General features: G+C 44.8%; 1 protein-coding gene and 1 long non-coding RNA gene across 3 annotated transcripts in view; one reads left to right on the plus strand and one right to left on the minus strand.

Annotated features, from left to right (window-relative positions):
• Positions 1-2734, plus strand: part of LOC125803000 (uncharacterized) — a 124920-nt gene extending 122186 nt beyond the window's left edge. For both annotated transcript variants that reach the window (XR_007440052.1, XR_007440053.1), the window contains exon 3: positions 2429-2734. This is a non-coding gene — a long non-coding RNA (uncharacterized LOC125803000). The remainder of the gene's footprint in view (positions 1-2428) is intronic.
• The window catches only part of bcl11aa (BAF chromatin remodeling complex subunit BCL11A a), a 58054-nt gene that overhangs the window by 17102 nt on the left and 20248 nt on the right, over positions 1-20704 (minus strand). The window lies entirely within an intron of this gene.

Raw genomic sequence — 20704 nt, forward strand, 5'->3', positions numbered from 1 at the left:
TTTTTAGATGCAGTGTTTAAATGTCAGCGCTACTTTAAACGGAAGCTTCCTCTGGTCGTATGGAACAGAGGAAGTCCAGATCAGAACCCTGCGTGACGTCAGTGTATGTTCTGAATGCACCACTCATACAGAGAGAGAGAGAGAGAGAGAGAGAGAGAGAGGATGCTGAGGAAAGGTAGAGAGCTCTGCCAGCGCACCGGACTGGGCCGGGGATGGACTGAATGCGCATGTGAGCGCGTGCGGAGCCGAGCTGTGGAGCTTGGAGAGGGACAGATGGTTCTTATGGGGGAGTACGCTTGGCGGAGACACCCATGAACAATGAACAAAACACTGCCTCTGTCACTCGGATTAATGTAACGTCTCCAGCCCCACTGGTCCTACGCTGTGTGTGTGTGACACAGTGTGTATGCACGCGTGTGCTTGTGTTTGTGTGTGAAGAAGCGAGTGATGAACTACTGCTTGATGTGATGCAAGGACTGGCGAATGTAAGGAGACAGAAAGAGATTCGAAACCCTGAACACACACCAGGGAGGAGAGGGAAAAAATGCTTCCTGCCTTAGCTCGTAAACATCATTTTAATATTACAGTCAGAGTCTACTAAACTGTGTTTATGATTGCAATTAAATGTCCAAATCGTTATATAATCGCTGGAGCGTATAACACTGTGTGTGTGTGCGCATCTCATTTTTGTTCTCTCTCTCTCTTTCCTTTTTCCCCTCTCTCGTTCTCTCTCTTTTTACTGATGGGAACTTTAGCCAGCTTTAAAAACCAAATCGTCAAAATTACAGAGAGCGCAAATTACAGTATGAAGGGCTGGTGTGTGTTTCCATTTTTTCTTCCCCAAACCTTAAAGCTACATATAATATAACTCAAACTACTAGTATACCCCCATACAACTGCCACACACCTGCATAGGATATACACTTCAACGTCCCACACACACACACACACTTTCATATCCGCCTGCACACTCACATTCACACTACTGATAAACTACTGGTGAAGAATGGATATAGGTAATATATAGAGATATTGTTTTTTATATATATATATAGATGTAATATATATATAAACACACACATGTGTATAGGTGAAATGTGGAGATGGGAGGAGAAGAGGAAAGAACAGAAAATGAGAAAATAGAAGAAGATTAAAGAAGATAGCAAAATATAACAGAAGACAATAATAAAAAATGAAAAAAATGGAGATAAGATAATAAGAAAAAGAGAGGAAAAGAGATATAAAGAGAAGAGAAGTAAAAAGAGGAGGAGAAAAGGGAGCAAGAGACAAGAGAAGGAAAAAAACAAGAGAATACAGGAAATAAAAAGGGGAAATATGAATGAAGAAAATAAGTAAAACAGAAATAAGAGAAAATGAGATAAATGCAAAGAGAGAAAAGGGAAGACAGGAGAGGAAAGAAAAACAGAATAGAAGTGAAGAGAATAGAAGAGAGGCTGAGAAAAAAAAAACTAGAAGGAAAAAGAGAATCCAAGAGAGAGATTTTTACTCATAAATAGCCTAATTAATCACTGCACCAACTACACTGCTCCACATGCTTCATTTAATTAGAGTGAGATTCATTTATTCATGTAGAGAGCACTGCTCCGGGTTCGGCCAAAAAAACCCCACCAGCTCCACACCTTCAGCCATTACTGCATGAAAAGGTAATAAAGCGAGAGCATGTGTAAGGCCTAAAGAGTTTTTAAAAACACTTGGCCTTGGCAACCTTAAGGATTTTCAAAGGGAGACAAATTAATGATAAAAAAGGTATAATTATTATTTTAGCTGAATGGCTGTTGCTTATGAGGCCGGCCCTCGATTTCATTCAAGGTCCAGACCATCGTCAACATTAACAATCTGCCCATAATTAAGTGTGACAACTCATTTAAGTTGTTCAAACATGGAACATTAGAAGTCTTACATAAGACAAAAATTCCACCAGCACTACATTATCATCAAAGAGAGAGAGAGAGAGCGATCGAGAGAGAGAGAGAGAGAGAGAGAGACACAGCTACCAACACTGCACTACAGCTGAGGCCTGAGCACTCGCACTCCTGCTGCAGGGATCATAGCTCCTCTCTCTCAGAGAGGAAAAGAGAGAAAGAGAGAGGGAGGGAGTGAGGGAGATATTCGCGGCACGTTCTGCATAAATGTATCGCTGCATCACTAAGAGGGAGAAATTGGAGCGGCGCAGAGCCGAGGCCCGGGGCATGGCTTCAGACACTGTCAAAACATTTTCAGCCATTTTAATTAGAGGACCAAAGCCAGTTCCAAGGCTCCATAACATTTGCTTTCACATAATTGCACTTCACTCAGCATATTCACCCTTTTTGTCCCTTCCACATTCAGCTTTGGCAATTCATATTTCCATTAAGGCTTTTTTTTTTTTTTTTTTGGCCTTTTTCAATTTGAATATATTTTCTTATAGAACGCTGGAATGGAACAGTGCCCTGCGAGAGGAGCTGCGCAGTAAAGGCGGCTGGAAGCTACTCTAATGTACATCTCGACAACTTTTCTCCTACCCCTTCCTCCTTTGTCCTATGCTGTCCTATGGTGTCCTAGTGTCGGGTGTGACAAAGAATGTGAACTCTGGTAAAATATGACAACCAGCGTCAATAGGTAGTTGTTACCTGATTAAATGAATGCTGTGATATTGGGTGAACAAAATTCAATAACAAATGTAGGGTGACATCTAATACTAAAGTCAATTTGAGTACAGTACTGAAATATGAAGATATTTGGGTTTTTCTGACTGGTTTTAAGCGGTGATGGTGGTTAAATAACTAAACTAAAGCATCTTGCAAATGTCAAATACCAACGTCATGTTGATGTGAAGATATGAAGACTTAAACCCAACATCTGCTAAACTTAATATATTTGTTCTAAACTTTGTTTGTTAGACACAGGAAGCCTATATTGTTGGTTAAACTCTCCAGTTCATTGGTCAGTTTTACACAAAACATAGAAGATAGATGCTTAATCGCAACAATTACAGATTTCTCAAATGTGTCTTATCATGCGCAAACATTTTAATTAAACATCAAGAACGTTTAAATTTGACACATTGTTAAGTTTGTGGACCCCAGAGGGTTAAGAACAGAAATAAAATCAATAAAGGTATCTAATTATTAATGTTTTCTATTGTTTCATTTGAGCAATATGTTTAGCAATATGTTCCTTTCAGACCACACATTCTCTACACAAGCACTCATAGTGAATAAAAAGGACATTAAAAGGACATGTCTGCGCTTTGTGAAGAAGTCGATTAAAAGAAAGCACACACATGCAAACGGCGAGGTAAAAACATGCAGGAGGCAGCAGAAGGAGAGCTGTGTAGAGAATGGGGACCTGCAAGGACTTGCAGACCTGGCTAGCCCCAGCAGCTGCCGGCCAGAGGGAATCAGTCATCAGCTTTACAGCACTGTGTACCATCATCATCCCCTAGAGCAAACACACACAGGGTGCTGGCCACACACACAAACGGCAGAAATACTTTCCATCTGACAACCCTTCTACCCCCCTCTCTCTCTCAAAAAAAAAAAAACACAAAGAATAAAAGAAACAATAGAATCTCCTCGCCCTTTATTTCAGTGTCGCAAACTGGGAGAGGTTGTTCCTATCGCTTTTTTTTCCCACTTTCCAACTCTCTTTCTCCTCCCTTGTTCCTCTCGCTCACTGCTTTCTCCTCTCGTCCCTCCAACGCTCTCCATCTGTCCATCAGAGGCTGTGTACAGGTGTTTGTTTTTCCTGACCCTGACTATCTTTGGAGCGAAGCAGGCTTTAGTTGGCAGCTTCCAGGCAGCAGGCCCATTCTGACTCAGCCTCAGGGAGAGAGAAAGAGCAAGAGAGAGAGTACAGACATGTAGAGAGATGGAGGGGGGCAAAAGGAGAAGTTCAACCCCTAACCCACAGGCCTCTTCTGCAACGCTGTCTCAAGAGGAGTATGAAGCTCTTTAGGAAAGAAACCTGGGGAAGAGTGACCTCGCCCACCTAACCCCTCCACTAACCCCCTACCCAAAGCCCCCCACCCCTCACCCCCCACACTCGTTTACGCTCACACTCTTGTACACACACATCCAGCCACACACCTCTCCACCTCAGCATTGCCAAGAGACCCCTCTCTCTCTGGCTCGCTGCCGTCCAGAGCGTTGAAAATAACAAATAAGTAAAGGAGGGAGTTTAAGAGCCAAAAAGCTAGAGAGAGCACGGTCGCAAGAGAGAAACAGAGTAAGAGAGAAAGAGAGAACGCGAGAGCAGCATAGGAGAAGACAGGAAAAAGAGGGAGGTGAAAAAGATGATCAGGGTTTGAGTCATTGAGAACCTGCTGCTAGGAAAACAGCAGCGCCTGCTGCAGTTGTTGTGCTTTTGGCAGCAACGGCGCTCCAACCTCACCCTGCCAGAAACCTTTTCTCTCCCTCTCCCTTTCGCACTCCATCTCCCTCACTCTTTCTCTCTCCGAGTCTCTGATGAGGAAACCATCTTTAAGCGTTTTCATCCGAGAGCACCCAATCGATAAAAGGACATTTTTAACACAGATTTATAACATCGACAGGAAAAAAGGCATAACATCAACAATAACAAAAGGCCCCGTGTGTGAATCTCCTGATAGCGAAAGGGGAAAGCAGATACAGAGGAGTTTATTCGCGCCGCTGCCTCAAACTGCCTCCTGGTGCTGCTGACCCTTTCTTCTCTAGGTCTGAAGAGCTGACAGACATGGGGGGGAGAGGTGTGAGAGCGAGAGACGGACAGAGAAAGAGGAGAGCAAGAGGCAGTATGTGTGTGTGTGTGTGTGTGTATGATATAGAGAGAGTGTATTTGTGTTTTAGGAGAGTTAACATGTTGGCAAGCTTCTAAAGTAGCAGAGTTACTGTAGATCTGATCTGTCCCTTTTGAAAACCTGGTTTCTCTGTTAACTCAAGTTAATACCTGGATCAATATCAATGGAGCTAACACTAGCAAGCTTTAGAATGATGACCAGCCTTTCTTTTTTCATATTAACGGTTCATGTTTTGCAATAATAAGACCTTTTCCAAGAAGTAATATGAAGTAATAAAAGTTTTTTTTTTTTTTTTTTTTTTTTTATGGGTGCTTTTCCACTACATGGTACCTACACTCATTTCATACAGACAAATGTGGTACCTGGTATCTCATTGCTTGTGGCTTCGAGTAATTCAAATAGTGATGCTTTTCCAAAGAGAATAGTCATTATATGTAATGCAAATTTTTTCGATAGTGGAGTACAGGGTCGAGTAGTGTAGGTACCATGCAGTAGAACAGTTCCACACAGTGCGTTGGATTAACAGTTGCCATTTAAAGGCAGCAGCCTTTTACAGATGAGGTTATTGGATTTTAAAACATGACCTACTGATAAACATACATTTACCATTGTGTGATGGTTTATGCTTGCTAGAATAATCATAGACATTTTTTAAAAGTCTACATAGGAAGATGTGTAAATGTTCATGCTTAGACCGCGAAGTACAGCACAGCAGTTTGGAGAACGGCCTGAGCAGCGAGAGGAGAAGACAAGCCTGAACACATCCAGACCCATCACTCCCCCTGCCCCAGGCTCGTCTCACAGAGCCGGACAAAAAGTTATTTAAATTATTCAGAACAGACGGCCACCCATCTACTGAGCTCTGTCCTAAAAGAACACATCCTAGGAGGAAGAGTGAGAGAGTAAGTGAGTGAGTATGTGAGAGAGAGAACGAGGGAAAAGGAGTGGGATAGAGGGAGTAAAAGTGAAAGAGAGCGAGAGCAAGAGAGAAAAAGAGAGAGAGAGAAGCAGAAGTTTGATCAACAGCAGATGAAAGGCAGTTTTCCAGTAGAAGGCTGCCTGGGGCCAGTTGTGCAACAGAACACAGAGGCACAGGGCCGTAGCGGAGCAGTCAATAACGACACAGCCTCTGACATTTACACAAACATGAAGGCCTCGCCACCAGCACCAAACAAACATCCCCAAACACACGCCCTTCAAAGACAGCCCACTGCACCCTCACTCGCTCCTGCAGAGGCAAGAGTAGGAGGGAAGGCGAGCGCGAGAAGCGAGGAGCTTTTTCGAGCGGCATGGACGGGTTCATTTCACCCGAGCCGATTTAAAGCGCGGGCATGTAAGGAGATTGAGAGGTGTTGGAGATCCATTAGCTTAACTTCCTTCTTCCCACTTCACTTATTATCCTCCAGCGTTGGGAGGAATGAGCTCCTGTCCTGCTTGGGTTTTTTATCTTACTTAAAAGAAAGCGAGTTCAGGCAGCAAGCAAATTAAAGAAATTCACACATTAAAAGTTCCAGAAACTATTGGCCAACATTTTTTTCAATTTCATGTGTGTATGTGTCCAAGTACGTGTGTGTGTGAGAGAGAGTGTGTGTCCACATAGCATGTGTGTGTGTGTGCTTGAGAGCGAGTACTCCATTAGGGCATTTTGAGAGTGGCCTAATGTGGCTAATGTTCCCATCAGAGGGAGTCTAAGTGCTACACCACACATCTCCCCCCTCCCGTCCGCCACAGCGCAGCGGTCGCAAGACCTCCAAATGCTTCCCTTTGAGGAGCGGCCAGCGCCTTTTAGCCAGGCCCAAAAGATGGCCCGGCCGAATGGGAGAGCCCAACCCAACCACTGACGCCCTCTCCCAAAGCTACGGGTCCACTAATTACCCCCATCTAAACGCCAACAAACAACTTTTAAGACCTATTAGAGGACAGTTGTCCGGGAAGGGGTTTTATATCCCATTAAAACTGGGATATTAAATAGCTATTCACGTAAATTCAGCCTCCATTGGACTCCAGTGCTAATAGTGTGTGGGCTAGCACATCTTAACCGATTCACAAAGACGCTGTCCTGATTCACAATTAAGGGCTCAAACTTGAACGTCAACACTTCTCCACTTCCGGAAGACGGTTTTCTGTGGAATTCTCTCTGGAGCGTTTCACTCCACCCTTGCTAAGGTTTCCTTTCTACTGTTCTCCTCACACCCGGGATCCACATGTTTACTATGTGCTCTTCTTTGTTGCGCTTACCCCTCCCCTACCTGGCTTTCCTAAAAAAACATAAAGGCCCAGGAGCCAGTGTGCGGGGCAGGCTGGATATGTCGGGGCAGGAACGAGATTTTGTGTGATGTCAGTCTAGGCCAGTGAGAGCCAAAACCCACCCAGCAACCACTGCCAGTCCAAGAAACACTCCCCACTCTTAAAATCTCCCCTAAACTCACTCTTCACTCCCATCCGTGCCATTTAGCGTAACCACCACATGACTTTGCGAATAACAACAATACAACAATAGTAGAGAAGCTAATGTTATGTTACACAATAATATCTGTTATTGTATTGAGCTGTAATTAATCAGTTTTATTAACAACTGATTTTTATATTTTGTATCATTAGGTTCACTTTAAATAAAATAAAATCATTTTTTCTTTCACAAAAAAAAATAATCAGCATGCAAAGCAATCGCTTCCAGTGAAATTCAAACCACAATAAAACATTCTCCAACAGAATTTCTCCACTCCACAGTTCAACAGCCAAGCAGACAAAACTCAGCTACGTGACTCGTGCATGTGACACCCATGCTTTAAGAGAGGGCACTTGAGTGTGTGAGCAGTGCTGCAGAGCAACATAGCCACACACAAAAAGTGCACTGTTTCAAGGGCGACGAAAGACAGGCCGATTTCATGCCTCCCTTCGGGCGCTCGGCTGTGGAGAATCTGAAGCGGGTGCTTCGAGTCCAGGCCTGCAGACTCGTCCTCTTCTCTTTCAGGCCTGCTATGTGCACTTTCTCCTCCGTCTCCAATTCCTTCAGGCCTGTGCTCTGAGGCTGAAATGCATTCCACTATGTTATATATGTTCACTTCAAGCATACAATGCTGAATGCTGGCCGAGCGAGGAAAAGTAAGAAGAAGAAGAGTGCTAGAGAGAGAGAGAGAGAGAGAGAGAGAGCGTCCAGAGGACAACGTGAGAATGGGCCAGCTTTACTGACCCTGCCAAAGACTCGTCTCGGGTCAAGGCCACGGAGGTGTGGAAAGGTAGGAAGAGGAAAAAAAAAAGAACTGGGACACAGGGAGAAGGGTGTGAAAGTGATAACAGAGGCATAAATGCAGAGGGCAGGAAACAAACAGCTTCCACTTGATCATAAAACAATCCAGCGCATGTGTCAATACTCTCAGGACAGTGATCTGGACGGTAATCAGAGGACAGTGATAATGAGAGAGAGAGACACACACAGTATTTCACAGCCACCCAGAGGACATGGGAAAGAATTCTGTTTTAACTTTACAGAGAGTTTTTGAGTCAACTCAACAAAGTTTAGTCAAATGTTCTAACTCTTTTTGCATCTCAGTTTATTCAACAAATTTCAGCGTAAATTAAATTGATGAGATTATCATTACAATATTGTATTGCCACCTATCACATGGGTGGAAGGAGGAAGGAGGCCTTCCTATTCTCATTCACCTGATTATGAGGGCAGTGATATTAATGTGATTATTGGATTTATGATGCCCTGTCGCTTGACAAGTAGGTAGTTAGACAGTTGCGCCACTTTAAAGTTGTTAAACCATGTGTAATTACATGCCAAAAAATATGTTTTATTTAGTTTAATCTGTGATTGTACACAGTGTAATTTCACAGTTTTAAAGTGGCACAACAGTCTAACTGCCTCCTCATCCAGTGTGAAGAGACTATGTGAAGTTCTAATTACAGGAAGGGCTCTCACAAATGAGTCTTAATTTACTTTTGACTACTCTAAGTCTAAATCTAAGTTTACTCCTTAAATGACACTGTGTAATTAGTTTAAGTTGGTTTGACTTTTTTTTTGTTTTTGTTTTTTACAGTATGCGCTGTCGAAAGCACCAGAAAATACAAAAGAAAGTGTGAAACCTCAATTTCGTGATGACATGAAGAAACCTCCCCCTATGCCACCCATTATATATGACAGGAGAATATCATCTCATTTGATTGTGTGCATGTGTGAGTGTGTGTATGCGTGTAAATGTGTGTGTGTGTGTATGAATGAGGACCAGGACTGAAATGGTGCAGAAAGCAGCCGTTAATACTAAAGTATTACATTTACCATCAATAACGGGGCTGTAAGATGGATGCAGTGCGTGCAGTGCTGTGGCGGCTGCTGTTCGCACTAATTCTTCACGCTGCAGCCTCTCCCTGCATTCTCTCGCAGCCCCACACATAATTCAATACAAGTGTTCCAATCCATATCATGCCATCATATGTTACCGGTGGTAGCTTAGCAATGGGGCTGCAAAACACTGCCCTTTAGTGTGTCGTCTCGCCAGAGGTCTGGCTCCTCTCTAAACAAACTACTATCATTTGTTTTGTCTTCCCCCGTATTCCGCTCGGACTCCAAACAGGCACTGTGACCAGAGCACAAGGCCAAGCACGGAGCCGTACAGAGCATTTTGTTTTCTTTTTCTCTTCAGAAGCTGAGAACACGAGAAGCAGAGAACAGAGCCAGCGGAGAACTGTCGTTGCAGTCCAAGGCGCTTACACAACAGTTATAAAAATGTTAATTAAGGCGGTTGTACCTGCAAGCCCTCATAGGCAGCTGAAGTCAATAAATCAGGTTTTAACGTGGCAAAGAGCGGGACCTCAGAGCATGCTGGAACGCCACCTGCACGCCCTGCCAAAAATGTGTCCAGAGCCCTATAGATCAGAGGGCCGATCTATAGGGGAAGCATGAGACGCAAGGGTCGGAGAAAGGGAGGGCCGAGCGTTCTTTTCCCCAGGTCACTTGGGTTGAGGGAGCATATCTCAGATTCTTATCTCAAGTACCAAGAAGGAAAAGAAAAAGAAATACACAAGCTTTTTTTGACAAGCGCCTGGAGCAACATTAGAAGCTGTGAGAGTGTCTTCTGATTTTAAATATAACATTGAAATTAAAATCAGGAGAAATAATGTGTCAAATTTATGTGCATGACTAAATATGGAAAGAATAGTGAACTTTTACATTAATAAAAATCTTAAACCATAAAAAAACGGATGCTAAAACTTTAAAGAAAAAAAAGGAAAAGAATGTCTTAATTTTCAGAGTAATTTAATATTAGGTTTGAATACCTGAATGTAAAAATGCCAAAATTAGAAAAGAAGAAAAAAAATCCATAAACAAAAAAAGAAATTACAAACAAATATTTTACCCTAGAACAAGGTTTAAAAGTAAAAAAAAATGCTTAAGACAAATTGAGAAAAAGAGTGAAGACACACAGTGTATACAAAATGATGAACTGAAGCTAATCATTTTCCCACTACCATAGACTCCACACAAGCTTTCAGCTCGCAAAAAAAGCAATGGCAATTTTCTTATGATTCTCTTATAAGTTGGCATGAGAGGCCCATGACTGGAGAAAGGTCTGGCCCTAAGGATGGTCCAATCACGACCCACTGATTTTCACACATTGCTTTCAACATTCTGAAATGCTGACCAGCTCACTAGAACTGTCTTTAGAGTTCAGCCATAAAAAGATTGCAACTAGCTGTAAAGATTACTTTCCTAAAAACAAACAAAAGGTAAATGTAACTAATATGAATGTGAATCTAACTAATATGAAAATATTTTATACCAAATCATTTTTTAACATTTTTCTTGGTCCGATCATTAAGAAAAAAGGACACACAATAGAGAACTGTCTGATTCACCTTATGTCAAAAATTGAAAAATGTTCAAGTTCCTGTAATGTTGAAGTTCAGCTGGGTTCCAGAAACTGGTCTCAATAAGTGTTTCTGTTAAAAGAAGGATGTGGCCTAAGCAGCTAGTTCACTTATGTAAAGTATGTCTGAGGACACATTCTTCCTGTCTGTTGTTCTAAGACTTGAGTCTGAATATTCTTAAGTGACTGACAAAGGATTGTGTACTGTGAAAGAACAAAGGCCAGAAAGGTTCAAATTCTCTCAAACCATGCGTCCAACGCTTGTCCTCATTGACGTAACCGGCTCACAAGCGCAAGCTTCACAAGCTTCTGTTCTGCATGTCACCCCTTGAAATGAGGCAACCTTATTTTTACCTCTCTCTTCGAGTGTGTGTAGGTTAAGCTTTGTGTGCGTGTGTGCATCTGCATATATGATCGCAGTTGAGCTGCAGCCCAGATACTGCACCCTTGAATTTGATCCTCGACCCCTGTGTTGCATCACCGAATCCACAGTTATATAAGTGGACCTATAAGTAGAGCAGAACGGGCTGTGTGGCAGACAGTCAAACTGATATTATATATTTAGGCTGCGGCATTCATAGCTAGTCTATTGGTAAATACGGGATCACACCACGCTTATGAACCCAGCTTGTTCCGAACCGATGCAAAGCGTTGTCGTTTCACACTGGACTAGTGGAACGAAAGCATTTCATTAAAAAGAGACAATCAAATTCCAGTCACAGAGCAGAGCACTTAGTGCAGTCTGGCTTCAAACGCCGACTGACATCAATACTCTCGTCCGCGCAGTGGCTAGAGGAAGTGCGCGGGGTAAAATTGATGCCATTCGCAGTTCAAAACCCAGCCACTCTTCACAGTCATTTACAACTGTCACTTTTCACACCTTTAGCAGGGGCTGGAGCAGGCCGCGGGAGCGCTGATAAGACTCTCCACTAACTACCGACCCCTCTTTAACAGCTACACACACACTCACTCTAACACACACACACACATATAACACATACATACCAAATAGAAAAACACACACTGTCCTGGCAGCATGCCACTCAGGAGGGAGAGGTAGAGGAGTAGGAAAGCATTTAAGAGAAATATATGTGCCGTGAATGACAATGCAATGTTGGTGGATTAGGAGTTGTGGGCACAGCGCAGTGACACACTCTTCTAGGCAGTGTACCGAAGAAGCGACCAGGAAATCCCCACGCTGCACACACACACATACACACACACACACATATACACCTACTCCTACTGCCAGCCTATGCCTACTGAAAACACTCACTTGTACATTAGCAGCATAAAGCCCATAATAGGATCTGCCTTTAAAAAGAGGAGGTGTCTTGACTCTCATACTCTTATACAGGGTGTGGGCCATTGCTCATACTTTTAACAAAGGAAACCATTAAAAGGTACACCGAAAAAGTTTGTGGACATAGTTCAGTAAATCAAGCCAACAAATATGTAAATACACGCACACACACAATGTGTGCTAATGAGCGCTTACAACACAGCAAAGGTTCGTGTGTGGGATTTCGTTTATTGGGATTTTTATTAAGGTACTAAAATATTACAAATGATTCTGCTTGTTGGTGTGTTTATTAGGGTGACCATACACATTTTCCCTGATCATCAGTTACAACTTGGGCCTACTTGAAGCCCCCCGGCCTCACCACTCTACCCACAGTGGACATCCATGTATCGCCAGTGTCCTCATTTTCAAAAAAACTCAAAATATGGTCACCCAAAGCTTTCACGTACAGTAGCATATCTTGGTGAGAACTTTCCGCTATAAGGAGCAGGGCGGCGGAGAGCAGGACAGCTAGCTAGGGCAACGGGCAGTGCCGGCTGTGGCACCCTTTTTCCCTGGTGGTGCCAGATTACATTTCCAACAACAGCTGCCTCCTTTGTCCAGTCGCAGCCGAGCCAAACTGCGCCTAAAATTTCATTTAATCTGCTGCAAAACCTGAGTGTCAGCCACTTAAATGGCAGCTAAAAGCACTACTCTCAGATAACTGACTGACACTTGCTAATAATAGACCCCTGGCAACAGGGGAGCCACGGCGGACATTTTGTGTAACCGTAGAGGGGACCGTGGGCGCCTGGGAAACGGGGGAGTGGACGGTCCCAGCTCCCCCGCCGCTGGGCTCCCCTCGCAAGGCCCTCAACCAAACCCGCCTGTGCCCCCCGGCCTGATTAGCCAGCGCTAATACCACCAATGACCCCCTTTCCCTTTCTTTCAGGCCCAGCCGCCCAGGCAACAATAGCCCAGTGCGCCTTTGTCTGGAGGTCTGGGGGGCAAGGAGGAGACGGAGGGTGAAAAGAGAGAGTGAGGAGAGCTAGACAGAGGGAAAGTGGGTGGGGGTGAGAAGGGAGGGATAGAAGACTGGAGGAAGGGAGGGAGAAGAGTAAATGAGAGTAAACAAGGAAGTTTACAGGTAATATAAAAAACTATCCTTTTGGGTGAAGGCCCTATGATCTCTTAAGATACAAAAACCTTAATTCCTGTGGAGGACCTGTCTGATGAATTGGGTGCTGATCTGATCTGTATCTGGAACAGAAACAGTAGGGGCATAGAAAGACCGGGGCAGACAGAGAGGTTATGGGGAATGGAGAAAGGGTCAAGGAGCAAGAGAGGGAGGGGGGGACAGGTTGAGCAGCTTTTTGCTGTGTGGTGTCATTACACAAGGTCCTAACACGCCCAGCGTGGGAATCCGAGACAGGGCCCGGCAGGTCCAGGGCTGTGCCCCGAGCAAGAGCATATCACACACAAACCGCCATGTGTTTCAGAGCCAAATGCCCAGAAGACACACATGCACACGGTTTCTCTCTCCCACAGAGAGAAAGAGAGAGAGGGAGAGAGGGAGAAAAAGAGAGAGAGAAAGAGAAAGAGAGAGGCCAGTATTTATAGAGATGAGGAAACACCCAGCGACTGAAAAATAAACGCACGCGCCGTGAAAAGGCCGAGGAAACAACAGGCAGAAAAAAAGGTTGCAGCTCAGTGGCTGCAGAGGACACACACACTCTCTGTTTTGATTCTCACTACCTGTTTTCTGCTTTCTGCCACTCAGGTGCTCAGAGCAGCGGCGTCTGGAGTGGACGCGTCTGGCAGGAAAACCTCTCCCCATGGGTTTCAGAATGGGGAAGGAGAGAGAGAAAAAGAGAATGAGAGTGAGAGAGGAGGAGAGAGTGAGAGCGAGAGTGAGCACAAGCGAGTGTTTTGAATTAAGGAGTGTCCACACCAGGCAGCCTTAAACAGTAAAGGCTTTTAATGAGACAAGCATGACAAACACTCAGTCATGTACCAACACACACACATACATACACATGCCACTGCTCCTTAGAACACATTTTACAACACTGTGTGCTACAGGAGAAGAGAAGAGAACAGCAGATAAGAGAAGATTAGACAAGAAGACGAGAGGGTATGAGGAGAAGGAATGAGAAGAAGAAGAGGGAAGAAGAAAAGAAACAAAAAGAGGAGAGGAGATGAGATGAGATGAGAAGAAGAGAGGAGAGGGTGGAGACAAGATGAGATGAGAAGAAAAGAGAAAAGGTAATTTTTTAAAAAAGTTTAGAGGAGGGAAGAAGAGAAAAAAGGAGAAGAAAGGAGAGAAAAAAAGAAAATAAGGAGACAAGATGAGATAAGATCCTTTCTTTACTACTTTATAAATGTCTTAGGGAGACATTTTCACCTCTACATTAGCCTCATGTCTACATACTTTACCCTCATCCCCTACACAAACACACACACCTAAAAATTAAGGTACTACAAAAGGTACTTCGAGCAATGCCATTAAAGAAGCACTGATGGCGTGAACAAAGTTTAAACTGGTAAAGAACCTGTACACCATTGTTCTTGAAGGCTTTAAAAGGTTCCTCCCTCACCACTCTCTCATTTCTTTACAAACAAATGTCTCTTTATGGAAACAAAAGTGCCTCTTCTATGGCATCACATACACAACTTTTGGTAGCACCTTTACCTTAAAGAGTACACACAGGCTACACTAATGATAAAGACTCTCTCTCTGCTACCTCCGTTAGCAGAACCACTGGTCTTACGAATCTCTGTCTATCTCTCGGCTGTGTCCGAGGCCTCAGCTAGGTAACACTAGCCAGGCTTGGGGTCTGGTATATATAGAATAGCAGAAGTGAGTGTTTGCGCCGGTGCTGCGGAGTGTACAGTGGAATGGGGGGAGCCGGGTTAGGCAAATTAACCTTCCTCGTCTAAAGCAGTGTCACTGGCTGCGGACGAGCCAGCCGCTCGCTCACTCGCTCACTCGCTCTGTGCTGACACATGACGGCGGAGAGGAATCACAGGCTTAATACTGGCAGCCTGCCTCTCCAACTTGGCAGATCGTGGTCACTGGGGGGGTGGAGTACATGATAGAAGCAGGATTTAGCGTGCTCTACACGCCGGCTAATGAGAGGCGGCCAGGCCGGATTTATTTGCATTAGAAGGCACGGGGCTACTCGGCCCTGCAATAAATTTGTTGTGCTATATTAGCCTTGTGGCATGTATACATGGGAGATAATTTGCTTAAGGCGGTTAGGTCTATTACACAATGAATATTGCTGGAGAGGGGGGGGAAGAGAGCGACCAGCAAAGAGGGCCGTTATTAGCGGTTATCTGATGAGGATCATGAATAATGATGGGGATGCATTCCCTCGTTCGAGCGGCTAAGGTCTCCACTTAAATTATGAATACAGTAGAGGGCTCATAAACAGAAAAGCGTCTGAGAAAAAAAGTTACAACCACCACCACATCGCTCTGCATCCACACATTCACACTTTTCTCTGTCTCTCTGTGTCTCTCTCTCTCTCTCTCCCTGTGTCTCTCGCTTGCTCTCTCTCAGAAAAATCAATCATGAACTGTGTCTGCCCTAAGAATCCATAATAGCTCTTACGGTTTTTGTCCGGGCTTCTACTGGAAAGCTGCATGATGGCACACATCCTCTGAGATCTAAATGACGGCCAATGAAGAATGCCCAGCTGAGTGGGTATACACTGCTTTTGCTCACACCTGTGCATAGGTGTGTGAATGTGTGTATTTATGGGTGTGTGTGTGTGTGCACACTGGATGGATGGATGAGGTCAGTCCTCTCTGAAGGGCAAAGGGGACATGGCCCACAGCCTATTGATCAGGCAGCCAGCTGAACAGTTAGTTGGTCTCACCGGACAGGGCCTTTCTCCACTCTACACACACTACTACACATACACTTCCTTTATTCTCCCTGCTTACTCCATCACTTCTCCCTCCCCCCGCACCCCCCACCTCCTCGCTCACCTGCGCCAGGGCCTGGGCGGACTCAGTGTCAAAGATTAAACCTCTTTTTTCCCATTTCTGTGTAAGAGATAAATAAATAAAGAAAGGAGTGGAGGGGGATGAAAGGCAAGGGAAGAGTATTAGCCAGTCCTTTAGACTGCGGGGCAGAGAGGGTCACCAGAGAATTGAGCGCTCCTCTGCCAACACGGCTCACACAGAGCTGCCTGGTCAAGTAGAAAGGTGCATCTGTGTATGGCAACAGGGGTATTTTATGTTACAAAAGGCCAGGAGAACAAAAACAAAACAGAGGAAGGAGAGAGAGTGGAGAGAGAGAGAGAGCAGAGTAAAAGAGAGAGAGAGAGAGGGAAAGAGGTACAGAGCATAGAGAAAAGAGGAGAAGCTCAGCTCAGAGCAAGCGAAACCCCAGTGGTCATCATGAACCAACCATGTGCAACAGCAGAACAGCATCCTGTGCAGCTGTGTGTGTAAGTGTGTGTGTATGTGTGTGTGCCTGTTTCATCCAAACACAAATATATTGAAGGCCCAAAGGGACCGTACACCTGCCTAAACCACAGGACGTTCAAATTTGAGCCAACTGAAAGTTTTTTAATGTTTTTCGTAAAAACGAACCAAACAATGGTCAGTAAGCGATTGGTTCCCCAATTGGTGCTAAAAGAGTGTATGTGCGGCGTGTATGTGTGTATGTCTGTCTGCCTGTGTGTGCCGCTCTGCAGCGCGATGGCCGGTGTCAGTTTCAGACAGGCTTTCAGAGTTCTCTCTGGCACAGAGCTGGGCCCCAGTGACCAGTTGGCCTTTAAGGACATGAAAGGGGCCAGTATCACTGCTGCCACCCCATTCAGCCTCACACAACGCAAACAAACAGGCCGCCAGCCACAGAGGGCCAGAGAGAGCCGGGGACTGGAGAACACAGCAGCCATGCAGCTCCAGCCTAGAGAGAGAGAGAGAACCCCCTCAGCCTATCTGCCGTAGCCATCTCCCCAATTCCTCGCCAGAAAAGCTCCGGAGTCAGAGAGTAGGACTACAATGATTAGTCGCCAAAGTTGATTAGGCATACACAGAGGTGGGTATGGGAAAAGTCGAGTTCAGAAACAAAGGCCCTCTTGAGAACCTGAATAAAATGTTTATGTTGTCAGTCATAATAAAACCACCATTTAAGAACAGCGGCTGTCAATGGGATGGGTGTTTTTTAACCAACAGAAATGTTACAGTATTCCTTGGAATAGGACCCCACTGCCTTACTACTACCTTACTACTACCAGCAAAAAGTTGCCAGTTTAGAGATACAGAGGTTTGTTCTGGGAGCAATAATATGTGATATATAAGGTCATTCTTGTAAAACAAATCAGGAAACACTAAACGAGATATGCTTTCTGTTGTTTTGATGTGCCATAAACTTACAAGGTCACTATCGGGCAAAAACCAAGTCATTTTGGAGGATTTTTACAAATTTAGAGAAGATTTCACATTATACTGCAAAGTCATGCATTGTCACCACCACCATACTTGAATCTACATGCAGCCACTGGTCAAACTGCTTACCCTAGAACCCTAACTCTCATGATGATCACCCTTACACTCTTTATGATCATCCAAGCTAATCGGATTAAAGTTTATAGATCAATCCGTTATAGAACTGACTGTCAGTAGTAGCCATGCTGTGCAAGAGCAGTTAAGGCAAAGTCGCTGCCGCCAGTGCACCACTGCACCGCTGCACAAGCATTAGTGCAGCTGTAAAAATAGCTGGAGAGGCAGCGGTGACTGTACAGCTACTGATACAGCATGAGTTCCAGCACTGAGGTCATTCCCCCCTCCCCACACCAGTACACACACACAGACACACAGTCGCTCAGACACACACCTTCTAACCAGAGCTCCCCCTCAACGCCCGCCGCCTTGCACATTCGACCGACAAGCAAGTTATCAAAGGCATTAACAACTTTCTGTTAAAAGGCTATAAAGTCTGGCAGGGGTCAGAGTTCACGCTGTCAGTTCTGGAGAGCGGAGCAGTGTGGCTTATGGAATCAGAGTAATGCGTTTAACAGTGCGCGGTTATAAAAATGGAAAGTTTCGAAAAAAAAGTGAGAGAGAGGGTGCGAAAGAGAGAGAGAGTGAGAGAGGGAGAAACACTCCTACACAGGCCCCTGTGTGTGTGTGCGCCGGGAAGCCGGAGCCGTAAAACAGTGAACAAAGAGCAGCCAGGCTGGCACGCTGAGAGAAGGAAAAAGAGAGTGAGAGAGAAAGAGAGAGAGATAGAGTGAGAAAAAGAGAGAGAGAGAGAAGGCAAGAAAGAGACAGTGAGAAAGAGATAGAGAGAAATAGAGATAGAGAGAAAAGGAGAGGGAGGGAGGATGAGTTGCCCGCGGCACGCCAAGATGTCAAAACTGTCTCAGCAGCTACAGAGGGATGCAGACAAAGGCAGAAAGTCAGCCACTGTTGCTATTGATTACTCCTCGCTGGAGAACACTCTGGAAGGAGGGGGGAGTGGGGGGGACAATGGAGCAGGATCAAACTCACATACTTGCTCCACCACTCCACAAAGACTGGCACCGGCTCCTGCTCTGATTCAAACCATATCGCCCAAGCTCCAGTCCTTTCAGGCCCTTTCAGGCTGCCTTTGAGCCACTCACCGAAAGAAACAGCCCTGTGAAATTGAACAAATTCTGCACTCATCTGAATATGCATAAAAGTAACTCTCGTATGCAGGATCAGACTTTTTTGGCAGACGTGATGAAGCTATCAGGTTCCATTAAGGGCACTGATGTGACTCCTGATAGCCCTTCTGCAAGAGGATTACCACAAGAACGCAAGTGTGCTCAAACACACACACGCACCCATGCACACTCGCTGACAGACACACAAGCTCAGAGGCCAGAGAGCCCTCGTTTGGGCAAACTGTTAATAAAAAGGCACTTCACCAAGACATCACACAGCCCAAAGCAAACATTACAGATCCTCTGGCCTCTGAAAGCAGCTGAAACCAGGCATGCTGCAAATACTTCAGCATTTCCCCCCAAACTCGTCTAAGCAAACCGAGAGAAAGCGCGAGAGCGAATGCTCAGAGAGAAAAAGAGAGAAAGGAAGACAGAGAGAAAGGCAAGGGCGAGAGAGGGTGCGCGAATGAAATGAACTGAAAGAAAGGATCAATAAACAAAAAACCTGCTCCAACTTCTCTCACTCCATCACAGCTTCAGTGCTCCCCAGGAATGAAGAGCAGCTCCAATGGAAATACGCAATGGTATAATGTGGTATTTGGTACATTAGGAGTGAGAGACTTCATCTTCGCTTATCTAAACAGAAACCTCATCAAACACTGGGAGAGCCCCCGTCCAAGAGCAACACACCTCTGTAACATAGCCAGGCGATACTGGCAGTAAATAACTCGTAAAGGTTAGAATAGCCCAAAACTAAACCAAGAATAGAAGCAGCCACTTTGTAATTCCAGCCAATTACACCTCATTGAATGCCCTTGCACTGGAAAGCAAGGGGGTGAGGGGGGCAGGTTGTACTGTGGCCAGTGAGAGACCACAGGTGGCCGTGTGGATCTGGAGGGCATGTGCATTTATCATCAGGCCCAATCTTTTGGCCCCCATGCAGAAACAACCAAATATGCCACAGTAAACATAATCCATACATCACCCTCTGCTGCCGCCGACCCCATTAGCCTGGCCTCCCTCCTGGCATTAGCAGCAGTACACCCGGCTCACAGTGGAGCGGTGGACAATGATCACTCCCTGCCCTCCATGCTCCCGCTCATGCTCTCAGGGAAAAAGGATGGAAGAATAACCATGGATGCAAAAAGTGCAGAAACAAAAAGGGGTAGCTGAGCAATCCCTGCTTTCCAAATTGTCCAGGTATAGCCTAGAAATGGACCAATTAACAGTTTGTGATGCTAATTTACAGTTAAATCTGAGAAAAAAAAAACAATAGGCTTCATTCTATTCTGTGTCAATCACAGCATACCGATACCCAGTGTTCTTTGTGCAACAAGCCCTGCATGTCCAGTACGCTGGCAGACCAGGCCGGCTGAGCTGTATCTGACCCCGATCACATTACATGTATAGCAGCCATGTAGCGGCTCTCTCCTCACACCGCAACATTAACATTCACTGTAATGCCAGCTGCCATACATCCCACACATATACAAACACATACACACTCACATTGGGCAAGTACTGCAGTCGTTTAATACAATGCTGCCAAACCTGTCTTCATGTCTTTATATATATATATATTATATATATATAGAATATATATATAGATACAGAATAATGTTTAGCACGACTACTCTGTCATTAATCCATTCCACCTTACAGCATGTACACATTCACAACCACTTACCCTGTTACAGCCATTCCACAGTTGGTCTGAACATAGATATGTTAATATGTTAATATGTCAGTGAGTCTTGCCCCTGGTGAATGCTGCAGTTAAATTTAGCCGGTTCTAAAAAGATTGGCTAAAAAAAGACACACCATCTATCAGTCTTCTCGACCAACTGCTCCCATTTAGCCACCACACACACATACACATAATGTGATAGGTGTCCAGACTTCACACATTTACAATACAATGTTCAAAATATGTAATCTGCTGGGTGGACAGAACTGTGGGTTTGTAAATAAGTGTAGGTTCTGGAGGTCTGGAAGACAAAAGGTATACAGCAGTCAGGCAGGTGTTTACCACCATTCAGGCCAGTCCTGCCCTCTGCACTCTCTGTGCACTTCACCTTTGATCCACAGCTCTGCAGCAGGTGGAGATGAGGGGCGTGACTGTGAT

The sequence above is a fragment of the Astyanax mexicanus genome, chromosome 7, assembly GCF_023375975.1.
Source record: "Astyanax mexicanus isolate ESR-SI-001 chromosome 7, AstMex3_surface, whole genome shotgun sequence".
Classification (NCBI taxonomy): Eukaryota; Metazoa; Chordata; class Actinopteri; order Characiformes; family Acestrorhamphidae; genus Astyanax; species Astyanax mexicanus.